Consider the following 18,134-nt stretch of genomic DNA (forward strand, 5'->3'; position numbering starts at 1 on the left):
TTTCTTACCCAATTTTGTTCAAGTCTCAGAAAATCGCTACACTAATTGACATAATTTTGAATTAGCGTAGCGAACAGAAATAAATTAAATTTAAATGTACTTATAAGAATTTAATGGATCTTGGAAAATCATATCTCTGAAGAAATTCATATCAAATGTTCTTAAAATTATTAAGCTTTAACCTTCAAGAATGACTTATTTAAAGAGTATTTAAAAGAAACGTAAAAATATAAACAAATATCTCCGAGTAAATTTCAAATAGAAGTGTGATATATCTGTAATGGCACAGATGAATGCAGTAGGTAAATAAATTAAATGATTTTTATTTTCATACTGGCAATTAATATTATATCTTAATATATAAAATTCTCGTGTCACAGTTTTCGTTGCCATACTCCTCCGAAACGGCTTGACCGATTATAATGAAATTATTTGTGCTTATCCGGTATCTATGAGAATCGGCCAACATCTATTTTTCATCCCACTAAATGTTAGGGGTAGTCCACCCCTAAATTTAATTTTTTATTTTTTAGATAAAATTTTTAATTTCTATTTTTTATGATACAACATTAAAAAATACATACAACCCCTAATTTTCACGCCTCTACGATCAACCCCTATTTTTTTTATTATAAATGATATACCTGGCAAAACGACGTTTGCCGGATCAGCTAGTAAATTATATAATTTATAGTTACGCGAAATAATACTTTAATTTTAAATACATGCAAAATTATGATATTAAATGATATCTCTTTCTATAAAACAAATCCTTCCTTTTTAAAGTTCCACTGATAGTTATTTATTTTGATCCTAAGAACAATTATCTATTATCTATTAACAAAACGCTGTCAAAAGAAATACATTTTCTTATACGAAGCATAATTCTTGTCCTAAAACTTCACAGTTTGAGTGCCAGTATTCCTTTAAGTGTATTAATATCTATCTGTCTTACTATTAATGAAACAACGGTTTTAACACCAGGAGAAGCGTCTTATTTCCGTTGCTACGCTACTATGTCTACAACAGATTTTACTGTGCCACGTTTAAGTTTCATTAAAAAGTCGCCCACATGAAAATCGTGCCAAGTCTCTTATTACCGCCAAATAAATTTTAGATAACTATCTGACAGATCATTACTCTGTTATTTTTGAATATTTTGATATTATTATGGTCTAATTGTTTATGTTGTTATTGTACTTCGGAAATGTGTGGTATATATATACAATAATAATAATAAAAACTTTATTCGTGACCAATAGATTGTGACAAAATTCAACTATCGTTAGTCCTCACACTAGGGAGTCCCTGTGTTGTAATTAGATAACAATTATTCTGTTGTACACGTTTAAATCAGTTTTTTGAGAATAAGTAATTTTAGTGTAACACTACAAGCGTCTGATCTCGTTATACCCAGGTCTTATTGGCGGTGCGTCCGTATTATAAGTGTTGTAGAATAGAGCGTATACACTTGTACACGATAATCTGTTAGGTAGACGGCCAGTCTCAATAGAGAAGTCGTGGCTAATGCGGTCTGGAGACGTTTATTTATGAAAAAAGAAACGAAAAACTGCCCCATGGGTGGTTATACATTTCATACACATATATTTATGTTATACCAATGTTTTAGAATACAATTCTGTGACGTTGGAATACCTACACCCAAATTTCTCACGTCTGAGCTGTGCTATCTTTTTTTAGATTTCAGCGAATGAACAAGACGATCTAACACAGTATAGTTTTGTTAGGCGCGCGAACTACTGTAAGTGTCAAATTATGTTAATTTAATAAAACCTTCTTGAAACGAACCTCCTTTGCCATAGTGTCGTGTAAAGAGTTTTGTAAGAATGTGTTTTGCAATTTTCAAATTGGGAACATAAATTTGGGTGAAGGTGAGCCGTCTTAAGAAGTTTTTATATTTAGCAGAAAATTTGGAGTGTTTTATTTTTAAACGCCGTGTATTAGTGGCCTGTGCTTTTGAGGTTTATCTAAAGATCATATCGCATTAAAATTAATCTGTGAGACTGTGCATTAATATACATCATTACTTAGGAACAGCATTAATAACAAAAATAGTGATTAAAGATATTAATTAGATTAAAGTTTTTAAAATAGATTCTATCCCAGATAATAAAAATCTACAGTAACTCGTACAAAACTAAAAATAAATTTAGTGCATAATTGCTAACTTTATAACTAATAAATCCAAGATTAGCAATCATTCAAATAGCATCTGACTGATGAAACAATAGCAAAATTAAGCATTTAAAGATTGAAAAGGATTTTAATCTGTGGAATTTCAATTCAAAATTATTCATGGGATATTTTATCTGTATCATTTCTTTTGTCATAAAACGCGGAGTTTTGCGTGAAATATTTCTTTATTTCCACAGGGTATAACCTCGAATTGATATTCAAAGTCGCCCTCAGAAGGGACACCTCGAGAGACGGAATAGATTAATATGTCCATGAATTGAATAATATGTTTGAGAAAAGTTAAAATGATATTATTTTATGGACTTGGGAATTGAGGAGATTTTTGTGAAAGGACGGATTTGAAGCGAGTGTTATTTAGGCTTTGCGAGAGCCCGCGGCTACACTTATAAAATACGATTCCAATAATTAATATTTGTCTTCGTATAAAAGAAGTTGTTTTGTAAAAAAATGTATTTATATTATTGCGATTTCATTACTTTATGTTATAACATAAAATAACACTAAAGTATTACCGAACCAATTCGAATCAAGAGAAGATCGTACCGATATTTACAAGGCTGTCAACGCACTGGTAGTATGATTGTCCATGGGCGTCCGTATCCCTTGAAATGAGCCTCCTGCCAGTTTGTTGAATAAAAAAAAACGTTAAAATATGATTTTTATATAACATTGGAGCCATAAAAAACATTAATCCTTTCTAATACAAAATTGCCGTTTAGAAATTCTCAATAATATCTTGGCCGCAGAGTTGAAGCTTATGTATTTAATAAATTATTTAAATAATAATCAATGTATATTGTCATACAAAAATACTCTGAAGAGAAAATTATTTAATATAAAAAACATATTAAAGTCACCCTTTAATCACTTGATCACATAATATAAATTGTCTCCATTCAGGGTAAAATATTTCCCTCTTCTTCCCCTGAGAACAAATACCCTTCAGTTATTAGTAAAAGTTATGGTCAACTAATTTCTCCTCGCGCAAACCCCACTAATGAAGTTATAGTGTAATTTATTAGTATGATCCTCCTTGAATATAATCTTATTTTATGTGCTAAACCATTTATTTTGAAGGTTCATATCGTCTGGTTATCGAGTAAACGTTCAGTAGCCCTCACCTTATTTCATAGGTACATTTGTTTATGAAGCTACATTAAAATGTTTGTTCTACGTAGATACACATAGGCAGATCACAGGCTTTAGTGGTCTCTGTCAAAAATAAAATGCGTTCAATTTATTTATTTATTAAAAAAATTGTACAACAGGCAAACACAGCATGCTTAATACTTAATAACTATCGCTAACTATCATAATTCTTACAAACTATAACGGTGATCTAAAAAGCGAGAGATATAAATTATAAGTTTAAAATTTGGGAAAGATAGCTCTGCGAAATTGTTAGTAGGAATTTAATTTAACAGGGAGAATGCGTTACGGATAACAATTTTCGCCACTACAATATTTTGAGATAGATTTTATTATGCTTTGGCGTGTGACTCTCATCCCTGAGGTCGTAAGTACGATCCCCGGCTGTTCACCAATGGATCTTCTTTCTATGTACACATTTAACATTCGCTCGAACGGTGGAGGAATACATCTTGAGAAAACTGGGTTGCCTTAGACAGGCTGATCAGCTACTTGTCTATTTGATTGACAAATGATCATGAAACAGATACAGCAGTCTGAGGCCCAGACCTGAAAGAGGTTCTAGCGCCTCCGATTTATTTATTGTGGTTTTATCCCGCTATTGTTATTTTTTTTAGATATATTTAACGAACGTAGCCAACAGCTTGTTTTCGTATTATTGTTGCATTCATTTCGATATACGCCACAGTAATCCTATAATATTGTTTTAGAAACAGATGCGCATATTCCTATGATATGCAATATTACACTGTCAGTTGCACAGTGTATATGCAAATCCATGATTTACATAAGCGCTACTGGAAAATGTGACTAAAATATGTATTAGATAATAATTACACTAGTCTGAATGTTCTTTAGGTCAATGGAATTACTTTTATTTACCCTGCGGTTTCAGATGCGTTATTTCGATCTTATGTTCGTATATATACATAAAATACTATACCTATATTGCTAAATAATTATATAAATATAATACAAAAAAAGTTAGTCAGTATTTGTCTTATATTAGCATAAATATCTTATTCTTTATGTTAGTGGCATGGGTTCTGCTCCAGTGCTCTGTGATTTCCAATACTGTAAAATTAATTAGTACGCAATTTCGATGTAGTTTTCTCAATGTACGTGTGTAACGTAGTCGTAAACTTGGAACCGTATGGTATAAAAACTCAGTATTGAAGCTGGGTCCGATATCGGAATCGGTTAAAAGAGTTACAGAGTTGTGGAATATCTGTTAAAATATACTACAAATTTGAATAGCAGAAACCGGGAAATTATCCTTTTTCAATCTCTTCTATATAATCAGAAATTAAAGATAAATAATATAGAGTCCAATCAATTCTAATAATTTGAATTCAACAAATTTCTCGCAGTTTATTTTTGACAGCATTCAAATAGGTTAAATGTAGTTTAGGAAAATTCACGAGCTCTGACAGAATTACGATATACCACACTATTACCTCTTGTATAGATAAAAAGTATTTCCTCTGTCCAACTGCCGCCGCCAGTTGTATTAGTTATTTTTTATCAAAACTCATGAGACGTAATGTCTACGCTAGACCTAGAGATTTATAAAGTGGCAATTTCCATAAGAAAAGCCCTTAAAATATTTGCTACAATAATGTTGAAATAAAGATTGGCCACTTTATTTAAATAAAATCTTTTACAGGTTCGCGGCCAAGGAATAAAAGCGCAAATGTCAGAAATTCTTCAAAATGCCATGGTTGGAATAACAGTAAGTGTGTTTTCTTATAACTAGTTGAAACATTAATAATCAGCGAATAAATGAAAAGGCCACTTAAACTTGGTGCCTCCGGTACGTTGCAATAAATTCATTTCTAATAAAATATAATTATACACTCATATAATATTCTAAACAAAGCCGTTAAATCAAACAATATATAAAATATTATAATGACGACTCATTGGTCTAGTGGCTAGTACCTCTGACTGCGAATCCATGGGTCCCGGGTTCGATCCCCGGCTGAGACGACCATCGATGTGATGAGCATTTGGTGTTGTGCTTATTAAGTCTTGGGTGTTTAACTATGTATTTATATCTATCTATAATATGTATGTATATCCATTGCCCAGTACCCATAACACAAGCTTCACGAGCTTAGCATGGGACTAGGTCAATTGGTGTGAATTGTCTTAAAAAAAAAAATCAAGACAGAGATCGTATGGATAAATCTGGTCAGGCTTTTCTTTTACAAGCCAAACATACCAACGAGGTGTTCATAGAATTCATTTCCTAGTAAAGTGTTTGTACAGTGTTTTGTAGACTTATAGACCTGTATTCAATTTACGCGAATTTAAAAAAAATAAACAATTACCAGGAGTTTAATCAGAAGACTACACAAATACTGTAATTATATCACTACGTAATGAGAGTTGAGCGCTTATTTTTAATGCATAAATTTGCCGTTTAACGAATGGTAAATTGTACCAGGTAATTTCCTCTGAAATTGCACTTTTAATTAATGCCTCGTACATACCTTATTTATTGAAATGAGGATTAAAAGACACTAATTTTTCTTTGAGCGCTCGAAAAATTTATTATGTGGTTTAAGTGGCTATATGCATTTTAGCAAAGTGTATAAAAGATTTTTTTACGAACTTCAAACGAATTCGGACGTCGTTTTATTAAATTCAAATAATGAATGTGTACTAATATTAAGGAATATAATCTGTTTAACAAATAGTATATGATGTACTGCAGGTAGAACAAAGCCTGAACCATTGTTTATTTCATATTATGATTGTATGAATGATAGAGTTATAATAATACCTAATACTTTACTTAAAGATTTAAGTTGGTGCCTGGTCGACAGTTTCGATGACCCTAGAACAGCACCCGTACTATAACGATGGAATTCAATGTCGGGATTGAACTGACTAAAATCTCATTGTTGAGATCACAATCGCTGTCGATAACGCTAGTGGAAGGCATAAAGGTCCAGAAATATTGCAAGAATTAAAGCTACACAGGGAACCAAACTTTTCAGATTTGTGTTAGTGTTTTATTTTCAATTATTTACATTTGTACAGCTTACATAATAAAAATAATTAAATAAACAAAAGCTATTTTTTTCATTTTAAATTTGGACTAAAACTATGACATCTTTTACACAGTGTAAACATTATATTTTGTTCCGGGTTCCCAAACAGTCATTATGATAAACAAGTATTACTTCATCACTCGTTGAAAGCAGTGAGTGGAATAGAATGCTTGGAACTTGACGTTCTTATATTTCAAAACATCATCGACGATACACCGAGCACTTTGCCAATTATTATTAACTAGTTTAAAATAATAATTAATAATTGGTTTAAAATTATTTCAATATAAATAAAGACTCATACATAACTATCAACACTCCATAAGATGCATCAAGACGTGCTTGTTTTGTTTGTTTTCGCCTAATATAGTGATTCTAAATCTAAGTAGGTAATCTTTTTAGTACTTATAGGTTATGACAATATTAGGTATCGGGAAGATCTGTTATAGAAAAAAATAACTTCTGAATTAACCCGATGATTGGTACGCTCTTTTCTTAAAGGTTCTTAAACCCTAAGTTGAATTGGTTCGGAAATACTTCTGTGGGCAGCTGGTTCCACATGTTAAGCGGCAAAAACGCTCAGATGTGGAAAATTTATTGTTCTTATTCACGAGAACTAAATGTACGAGGTATGAAGACCATATTAGGCTATGTTTTGGAAGTCATATGACACCTTGATCGTCCAGAGCGATCCAAGGTCGGTAATGACTCCACCGCGCTCACAAACAAAAATACACGTCCAATTAATAACTTTCTGCTTCGGTTTTCTTTGAAGTCAGTTTAAAAATAATATTATTATATTTATTTAAAATGACACTTATATGGACAAAACATTTAATAGCCATTTAGTTTATTGAAAATCTGCTTCACAAGTTCACGTGCTTCGTCAATATAGAGAGATAATACGAGAAAAGCATAACACACCAACACATTTGCTATATTTAGCTGCTCTATTGACTCATATAGAGTTGGCACTCGGACCTTCCGCATCACCTGCTTGTTATTTAAGACGTGCTGATAACATCTGAATCTCGGGACTTATTTTCATGACTTCCGACATTCTTAATTTAAGTCCCATATATCTTCAAACTTTAATTATTTGTTTTTTTAAAGGCAAGTAGAGATTCAGCATTCTTACATACGCCATCCATTTTCGAGTCTTAGGCTTGCCGGTTTCTTTACGATGACTTCCTTCCTGAGCGAGTGAATGCGCACATAGACAGAAAGTCGATTGGTGTACTGCCGGGATTCAAACCTACGACCTCAGGAATGAGAGTCGCATTCTGAAGCTACTAGGTCAACACTGCTCACTCATAATGAACTCGTAAAGAATAATAAACAAATAATATCTAATAGAAACCGGTACAATCGTGTTATCTAAACTTTGAATATTTATAATATTTAAAAACAATTTTCTAATAAACATATTGTTATTTACAACTAACTAGTAGAAAAAACTAAGTAAGAAATCACACAGTAAGTGGGAAAAACTAAGTGAATAGTTTTTATAATCGATTACTTAAAGGATCGATTAATCACCGCTTACATAAAAGCGCACAGATATAAATGTAGGCTATCAAACTAAGTTTGAGACGTGTTTAACTTGCAAGTAAACCCCGTTAAGTTTATTACAGGCGTAAGGTGGCCATTCTTCACACCGAGTCCCATTGCGTTTAATGTTTGGTATAAATTATACGTATATAATCAACAACAGCGTATAATTTTCAACTGTACAATTTTTATTGTTAACATTGGAAACGTTAGCATTTAGTGCCCAACTAAATTCAATTCAATTTAATTATTCAAAATGTAGGATTTTTGGCCCTATCTATGACTACAACAAGCAGGATTGCATTGCATGGCCTACCTACAGAACTGTTCTGCCATATTCTCAATCTCCATAGACGCGAGCCGAGGTCCGAGTCTCGAAGGAAACGTCCTTGCGCGAGTCACCGGAAACCTCCGTTCCGGTTGTAAAGGAGTTGTAAAGGCCCTTAAGGCCAACAGTGCCTTTCCATTAAAAAAAATTCTGCCATAGCAGGCACGCGACCCTGCCCAATTTTCCCAAAAACATACTGTTCCTAGTAGGTATTGTGTGAGCGAGTTCTACTCCGACCAACTGCCACTTCCCATCGGAAACTCATTGAAATGATTTCACTATGACTCTGTACTGTTTATGTTTAAATATTTATATAACTTTGAGAGTGAATTGTTTAATAATAAAAAAAACATACAATAGAATGTTTATTAAAACGCCCATTTTAAAAAGGAGGTTGGTTTACTATCGGACGTTTAAACGTTTTTAATTTTGCATTGGATTTTACAAAACCAATTTGGCTTTATTTGAGGCGCTTTAACAGATTCAACACCATAATTGTTTATATTACAATTATTTCGATTTAAAACATACATAAATGTCACGACAACATCTATATGTAATAACAAAATATATTTGATACGATACTTTGAGACATCTCGAAGAATATTAACGTTATGACTATTGCAAAAACTTCAATAGAAATATACTGTACGTATCTACTGTCAAAGTATTCTACGAAGATAATAGATTTCTTCATTCGAGCCACGTCTGGCGTCTTGGCATGTATTTTGCAGTATTGCAGTCTGTATTTTAGTTTTTCTTTAATACAATCAAGCGGAGTCCAACATTTCTTTATCTGCAGTGACATAGTTGCTTGATTGTTTTAGGAATTGCTTTTGTTTGTGGCTACAAGTAAATTAATTACTTCTATAAATCGTGTACAAGTTTAGTAAATATAATTTATCTAATCACGTATATTTCATTTAAGAACCACAAAATGTATAATCTAGAACCTCATACACAGATCATCGTAATACAAAAATATAAAAGAATTATTACAATTTATTTAAATTAAATAAGAATAAGCTTCATTACGATTTTGCTCAAAGGAAATTTCAACAATAATTCTTATCTGTAGTTGCATTGGCGGCATTCATACAATACCACAGATTAGTTATATTTTTTTTATCTTACCTGTTATTGTATTTTGTAAATAATTATCCAGTAGCGCTTCAACCCTATCACTTATGTGACTTGGCGTTAGATTGCATCCGTGTCTTCGATCATTTTTATTTATAGACAAATAGGGGGCCTTCTGTCTGATATATGTCATCGATTTTTGCGTTGAAGAAATGCCGGTTTCCGGTTTCCTCTCGATATTTCCCTTTACCGTAGAAGAAGGTGCTAAATGCGCACATGAAAAAAAGAGTGTGTGTACTTATGTACACACGTTAGAAGTTATACTTCTTTTGCGTATGGAAAAAAAAACTAAAATGCAGTAGTGATTAACGATAAATATTAAAATTAATCATTAAAAATATAATTAGTTAATACTATCACCGTCGTATATGAAATTGATTTAATAAAAACACCAAAATAATATTTATTTATTCATACTGTTTAATTGTACTGTTACGAAACACGTGTTCTAAATATAAAAATACTAGAATATATAACTTGAACATAGTTATTATCGATTTTCATGCCACCTAGAACTTCAGAACTTCATTCTGTTAATTTTGTGTCACGGTGCGCGCGCATCGTAAAATTTCACTGTCATAAATTTTTCATAACGCGCCTAAAGAAGTATAATTTCAAAAATTCTATTGGAGCTGTAATTAAAACTCAGGGATGAGAATTGCACGCTTAAGTCACTAGGCCACTGCTTTATAATCTTTGTACAATCTCTAATAGATACGCTTTTACACTTCAGTAAACAAAATAACTATATATAATAGAACAAAATACTATCATAGTTATATATTTGTATAAAATTAAGGTTCTTAAATCACACATAATATGTGGAAATCACATATATATTAAATCACAGTGGATTTTAGGCCTATCAAATTTCCAAGTGAAAGTTTATTTTATGCAAAGCAATCTGCAATATTGCCCTCTCGTATAAATAACGAGCGCCTTATGCTTTATACGCGACTGGAAAATTTCAAAGCTTCCTTTAGTTTACATTTCTTTAAGATTTTCACGCTGTATCTTACGTGAGCCAATTTGGCTTATTTTAGTGCCAAACGATGTAAAGCTCATGCTTTTGGATTATGTAGCCTTTTGACGTACGTTTTAGTCATCATCAAATTTATTTTCTAAACTTAAAATCTGTATATGAATATTTTTCATGTAAAACCTGTCATAAGCGTCAAAGAAATTAAAGACAGTTCAATTTTAATATTATTTTACCCTACTCTGTAGTCTATTTAATTAATTAATTAATATTTCGATATTTGGCATTCTGATAAACAATCAAAACCTTATCAGAATGCCAAATCATAAAATGACTGCTTCACGACTGATTTGAGAGCGACCGCCGATGCGAAAACCGCTGTGTGAGTTCGAAAAGTGAGTTACAGAATAGCAAGGCAGATCTAATTGGACTTTAGGTTTACAATTGTTGTTTAGTGTGTAATAACTGTATGTATTTAACAAATCTGTTTTGCTGTTTCTGTACCTTAAATGTAAAAAATAAAATAAATTTAGTTTCTTCGAATCTGAGCTTAAATATTAGGGTAAAGGTTTACGCATACTTAAGCCATTCAGTAAAAAACACTGCAATCGTTTACTAATTCTGTTTACCGATAAACGCCTCCCAAATTTTCTACGAGTTCAACGCTGTGACAAATCTCAAAATAAATAGCCTCGGGTCGCTGTTTTAGCCTCTTGAACAAAGAAATGGCGGATATTTATGATCATCTGTGAAATATTAATTAGTTGATTTTATTGTGTACCTTTGTACTTATAAAACTTCGAGGGATGGCAAGCAAGAAAAGGATAAGAAATTAAATCCGAATTTAAAATGCATTATAATTATTTTAGTGGAATCGTCAGTGCTGGTTTACCAAATATTGACAATTACATACAGTATATATATTAAACTAAATTACTATTCTAACAAACGATATAAAAAAGAATTTTGTATATCGGGGCCCATACTGCTAAACAGTACTCAACCATGGTTCTCACGAGAGAGCTGTATGAGACAATCATGGAGTCGGCTCGCCTGAACGAACAGATTCCCGTACAGACTTACAAGCCATCTCCAATGTGTCAACTCCAATTCATATATTTATTAAAAGACTAATCTACGTACGGCTATATTATGGATAGCTGGCCTTGACATTCAAATAAATAAATATAACTTGACAGCGAAATATATAAAATAATAAGATGGTTGACTATGAATATCAATCAAAAGCTTTCAAATTCCTTCAATTTATGATTCCGTCAAATTCTAATCATGTCTTTCAAAGGATTATTGTAATGAACATACATTGAATTACAATAATATGTAATCTAGGCCTACATTCGATTTCAATTGGAACCTTTAACACAAAGGCCTACCCACAAAGCTGGATTGTTATTTTACACGTGTTTATTCAGGTTAAAGCTAATGGAAAGTTATTGAAATAGAAATTAAACATAGCATATATATATTATACATCAAAAATTCAGTAAACCAAAGAATATTTTAAAACCACTATTACTACTTCTCCCAGTAGAACTAGACAGTAGAATATAGTTAATTTGTAAAACAGTTAAAAAGCAATAACAACAAGGTATAAAATTTCAGTATTAGCGATTTAGTTTCGATTAACATATTTTTTAACAACTGTTTTATTTACTTACTATTTACTAACAACTATATAATTTTTAATAAATCCATGGCTAAATAGCTAATTGCGTTCTATTGTTTTTCTATTTAAAAAAAAAACTAGATAAATATAACAGTGAGGTAAAAAATCTGACCCCAATTGCGGCAGCAATTTGTCTTATTCTTATATTTCCCTAGAGAATATAGAGGATTTTTGCAAATAATGTCTTTCCTTTTTAAGATTAGTAGACGGAATTATCTTATATTTCGGTAAGGTTCATTATATATATCATCTCATCTTACATACTACATAATATGTTTCATCTCATCTTTTCCAACAGAAATTTTAATTATGGTTAAACGTGTGGTTGAACTTGAATATCGCTCGAATAGGTTTTCTTCTGATAATCCATATTTAATGACGCTTGCATTAGCAAAAATCTATGATACATTATCTAGAAGCGGGTCTTCGTCTTTTCTCTTGACTTAATATTTTCGGAAAATACAAAACTTATAGGTATAAGCGATTCTAAAAAAGTTACTTTCTGTTCAACTTTTTTGTATCGAAATATCCAAATTTTATTATACGTATAAGTTACATATAAAATTCCATATTTTAATTAAAACTAGTTCATAAAGTTAAAATATGTAAAAAGATTATGTCTAATATAGTTAAAACATTGGATTATATTTCGGATATTGAAGAGTTTTATTTTGGGTTAATTTTGAGTTTAGGAAGCGTATTATAGGCTGAATTTAGTGTCACGCCGACCGCACGCGCTGATGGTCGAGATATATGAACTTCTAGGAAGCGTTTTTGAATGACGCGTAGCTATCAGCGCGCACGGTGGCGCCGACGCGCGACGCGTACGGCCGCGCAGCCATCGGCGCTGACGATCGCTAGAGCGCCTGTGCTTTCAGTGAGCGTTGTAGTGTCGAACGGACGTCGTCAGCGTGTACAGACATGGCAAATCGCGAAGTGGATACAGGTCGAGTAAGGGGGTCAGTACGATACTAAAACGAACCACGCTGAGCGTCAGCGCTGACGAACTACGCGCTGATCTATGAGCACTAACGGTGAGCGTGAGACTAAATTCAGCCTATGAAGAAATTATTTAAAAATCAACGGAGATAAGAAACAAGTCGACAATCCCCTTCTACCGACTTCAAAGATGTCAAGTTTATATTTGGTTATAGATCAACGACTTTGATTCGTTGAAGAATTGCATAAACTATGTTTAATAATATTCAATTTTTAATTTTTATTAAGGGTATTTAGATAGTATGACCGTAAAACTTTATTCCCAAAAACATAATACATATAGATACCTATATTATTTTAAACCGTATTCCGCTTGCATTGATTTTGTGTATTTTACCAAAGTCCTTGCGACTTTTAACACTATAATTCCGTGATATATACCATTAAAAAATTCACACCTAAACCTTCTTTAAATAAATATAGATATTTTTCAAATTTATAATATTATATAAATAATAAGCCATTTGAAAATATTCTAATCTCATTATTTTAGTTAGGATGACGGTCTCTTGTAAAGGGTGTTATTGCTTATTGGGATTGATGAATTATTTAAAATAATTTTTAGATTTTATTTATTATTATAGAATCGTATATCGTGGCAAGATCCGCTGTTAAATTTCAAAACTTACATGAAAACTTCAAACAAATTTATCGTTCTTTCGTTCGATTCCAATACCTTTCAGTTTATAATACGTCATGTAACCTAAACTCATCAGCATCTCAACTGTATTATTTTAAGAAAGCTCATGGTAGGCCCCAGGAATCATACAATTATTATAATATTGTGATTTTGATTTGATTGTGATTATAATATTAATGCTTATATTGCATATAATTCACTATTAAGATATTGTTGGTCTACACATCGGTAAAACAAGAACAGCTTGAACCATTCGATTGGTTATTTTCTTTAAGGCTGTAAATGTAAATGTAATTTCGCTTTTGTTTCACATAGTTAATAAATATATGTTTAAACTAAGTACCTATACACTTGGGAATCCTCAACTAGGAAGTTTATGCGGCGAAACGAAACGTTAAAATGGTTCATTTGTTTCAAAAGTTTATGGGCCATTAGTGGTATAATTAAATGTGTTTTGTTTAAAAGACACCCGGTGATGTATATTGTGGATCGGAGTTTATCACCGCCGTAGATGCTTATCGACTCGGAAAATGGTGTTTAGAGATGGGATTGATTCAATGGTTTTTTCGGATTTAAATAATAAATACGTTGGGTAATCAATTTAAATAGATTTGAAGAAGCTAATTATATAGTAATAAGAGATGATAAATCTCCTTAAACAATTTGAATTATACATATCTGGAAAATATATACAATATTGTCCATTGTAATATAAGGCACGAAGACTAGTGTGTAAAAAATTATATATTATTACTAAAATGTAGTACATGATTAACATATAGTCCTTAAATATATGAATATATCGATAAAAGCAAGCTAATAAGCCCATCACTACCGTAGCTTCGTACTTTATTCCCGTCTAGATAGCTTTGGTAGAGAGGTTTTTTCCATTTACACCGGATTTGCGATGAACTGTTTGATTTTCCTCTATCGTATTCGATTCTACCAGAATTGTCACTGATAAGATTTTCATTTCATTTCAGTATATCTGCTTTTGAAGTGAAAAGGTATAGTGTTTTTCTCTCTCTCATAGTAGTATTGTCTTTTATTAACATAACCTTAACACATTTAAACACTTTTTAACCGGCTTAAAGTTATGTATTATTATAAATTTATAAAAAATATTTTTTTTTCTACCAAAACCCTCCATCTTTTAGTCGATACCAACTCCGGGGAAATAAATACAGATAATGCAACTTTTTCTATAGCTGTGATACTCTTGACATTCAACATCTTTTGTCTTCAGTCACCGTGACCACGCACGCTGTAAAGCACGCGAAACGTCGGTTAAATTTAAAATTATGTAAAGTATTGTAAATTTATAATAATACATAACTTTAATCCGGTTAAAAAGTGTTTTCTTCTCTCTCATTCTCTCTCATTGGACACACCATTTTCTTTGCAATGCAACTTTTTCCCTATAAACAGTAGTCGTATTCTGTAAACTTCGATTATTCATCTAGATAGTGCAGCTGGGCATTGTAAGTTCGAGTTAAAACCCGTTAGGTTAACTAACAGCATAGCCCCATCGGACTTACGGGATATATCACTCACTGTAAGCAAGCCGAAATTATTTGTTTACATGAAAATGGGATTTTTATATTATCTACGGTTTTCATAAACTTATTTTTAACTACTCTGAAAGTTTGAGTGCAAAAGCAGTTTATCACATTTCAACTTTTATACAGTTTATGATGATGTGAAAACTGGATCACAAACTGCATCATAGCTTACAATTATAAGTCTTCAAAAATACAACTAAACGTCATCCAAAATAATTTAACATAATGAAAGAAAAATTATTTATTTTATGTACTTAACACTTCGTTACAAACTTTAACAAACAGGAAAAGATTGCACTATTATTATCAAATTGATTTTAATTTAAATCATATTTTAATTTCGAATAGTTAAAAAGTGGTGTAAATTCTTAACTATATTTCGTTTGTTAAACTTAACTTAAAAAATAATATAAGAACTAATTACAACAAAAATAACGGATAACAAAACGTACGTATTACGCGACTGTACGGTTCCTGGGTCATCGGGTACAACAAAAGAATATAAGCGAAATAATGAAATGTTAATTGCTATTTAACGAATGAATGCAATGTTACAGCTGAAGAGAGCCTACGTCTGGCTATAATGTCGAGGCATAACATAGCAAAATGTACAGCCTTGGCTCGTACAACGACTGTTGCTGACGACTGCTCTAAAGAATTCACAGACAAACGTAGATTTGCAAATTATATAGGTATAATAATAATGAATTACCTTTCAATCAGTTGAAGAAGTTTTTTTTGTAAGCGTAAACTAAAGACAATATGATCAATATTTTTAAACACTTAAATGTCTTTTATATTTAAGCGTTACTAATCTTATTTAATTTATTCTTCTTTGTAAATAAACAATAACTAACTTCCGAATAATTAGGAATATTTCCGAGGGGTGAAACTTTCCACTACATTTGCATTGGATTTGGGTGAGCCGGTAAGATCAAGGCGCTAATGTTTCTGCGATAAATCAAAAACAGCGCTTGTTTAATAAAAAATTACGAATAAATTTATAAAATGATGTTATTTTTCGGCATTTCAATTTACCTATAATGTAGTTGAAATTGGCTTAAATACTGAATTTGTTCTTCTGGGTACTTCATTATTACGTAAGTTGTGATTACAATGTTGTATCTGTTTATATTGCTAAATATAGTTATATAAATAGGCATTTCCAGGGCAGCCTTGCGATTCTGTAACTCTGACTGATAAGGAGGGAGCTTGTAGTTTATTGTTTATCAGAATGCCAAATCGTAAAGTGTCTGCTTTACGACTGATTTGAGCGCGACCGCCGCTGTGAAAACCGCAGTGAGAGTTCGAAAAGTGAGTTACAGAATCGCAAGGCAGTTCGTATGGCGTCATTAAAATATCGGAATACAGGCGATGGAAATCGATTTTATCTTCAAGCACACCCTTTTTAGCGAACCGTATGAATTATAATTTACGACTAGTTTCGTTCCTCTGTAACACTCAATAATGAAATCATCAATGAACCTTGTATTGTGCTGGGATATTAGCTGGCCATCCCACGTGCGCAGTGAAACGCACCTGTTTAACTTTCAACTACAAATAAACGCTACTACAATGTTCGGTCTATACATTTCCCAAAGGTGCTAGCTTGCACTAAATGAAGAGCAAATACGCTGGTTTTGCAATCCGGTCTTCCCACGTGCAAAAATTCGCACACCTTGCCTCAAAGATCACTACTTCTACGTACTTTATGCACCCATTGTTCGTCAAGGTGCTTCTATTTAAAAAATGGCTTAGAAATGCACCATCGATTCAATCGGGTTCCCCCTAAGTGCTGGCTTGTACTCCAAGTATTAGAGCCTTCCCGCCACGTACAGGTTCGGAGAAAAAAAAAGCTGGGATTTTTACAATAATTGGAAACAGATGACGCCGTGTGTCAAGTTAGCAAATGCTAAATATAGATGGCGCATGTCATAAAGATATTAATAATTTTATGTCATAAAATAACATTATAAAAATTATTAAGATTTATGGCTTAATTGAGAGGTTGAGCGGTATCGCTATAAATTTAAGTCCTCTTTTAAACTTATATAATTTTATGTTATTTATAGTTCCTTATACATATTTTTTTCGTAATAATATAGATAGGAGACATTAAAAAGGCATGCGATATATTCATATATTTTAATGGGCTGAAACCTGGATATATTATTATGCAAAGAACGTTGCAAAAAAATATACACCCAGCTTTTTTCAGTTGGTTAAAGGCCCCAAAAGCAAAATAAGGAAATATTTAGAATCTTTACACCAACCCTTGCTTCACAATTTGACAATCAAATGCCCCAAGAATTCATTCGCAATATTCCAAAGAACTCGAAACATTTTGTGAAGATTTATTGAAGTGTTGAGGAAGTTTAGTCTGAGTTTGTATCGTAATGTTTTATGATATTACAATGGCGGTGATTAAATCTTGTTAAGATAGATAACTTTTATCCGAGAAAAGAAATTAACGTGCGGATTTGTCTGTGATGACTTAGTAAAAAAAATTTGCTTTCGTTTGTAGGCTTATCTAAGCTTAGTTAAAACACTGGCGGATTTGTATATTGGTGCTACAAAAATACCTTAGCATAAAGTAGTTGTACAAATGCTAATTAGGCCTGCAACGCATTTTCAAACCTGGTGTTGCAGGTGTCCATGGGCAGCGGTAAACACTTAACTTTAAGTGACCCGCCGCACAAGAATGTATTAAAAAATACATAAAAATATATATAGATAGATAATTTTCTGAAATTGATATTATCATTGATCATTTTAGTATGAAACTTTTATTCTTCATGGAATAGTTTCGAATGGCACGTATAT

The 18,134-nt window shown here is 32.0% G+C and overlaps 1 protein-coding gene across 3 annotated transcripts in view; it reads left to right on the forward strand.

Moving 5' to 3' along the window:
- Positions 1-1,714: 1,714 nt before the first annotated feature.
- Positions 1,715-18,134, forward strand: part of LOC125049205 (RING finger protein nhl-1) — an 80,739-nt gene continuing 64,319 nt past the window's right edge. Inside the window, exons 1-2 of one of the 3 annotated variants that reach the window (XM_047648351.1) lie at positions 1,715-1,762; positions 5,033-5,098. The gene's annotated coding sequence lies outside the window, so the exon portion shown is untranslated. The other 2 variants (XM_047648355.1, XM_047648353.1) reach the window with 2 other exon arrangements.

This window comes from Pieris napi, chromosome 4 (assembly GCF_905475465.1).
Source record: "Pieris napi chromosome 4, ilPieNapi1.2, whole genome shotgun sequence".
Taxonomy (NCBI): domain Eukaryota; kingdom Metazoa; phylum Arthropoda; class Insecta; order Lepidoptera; family Pieridae; genus Pieris; species Pieris napi.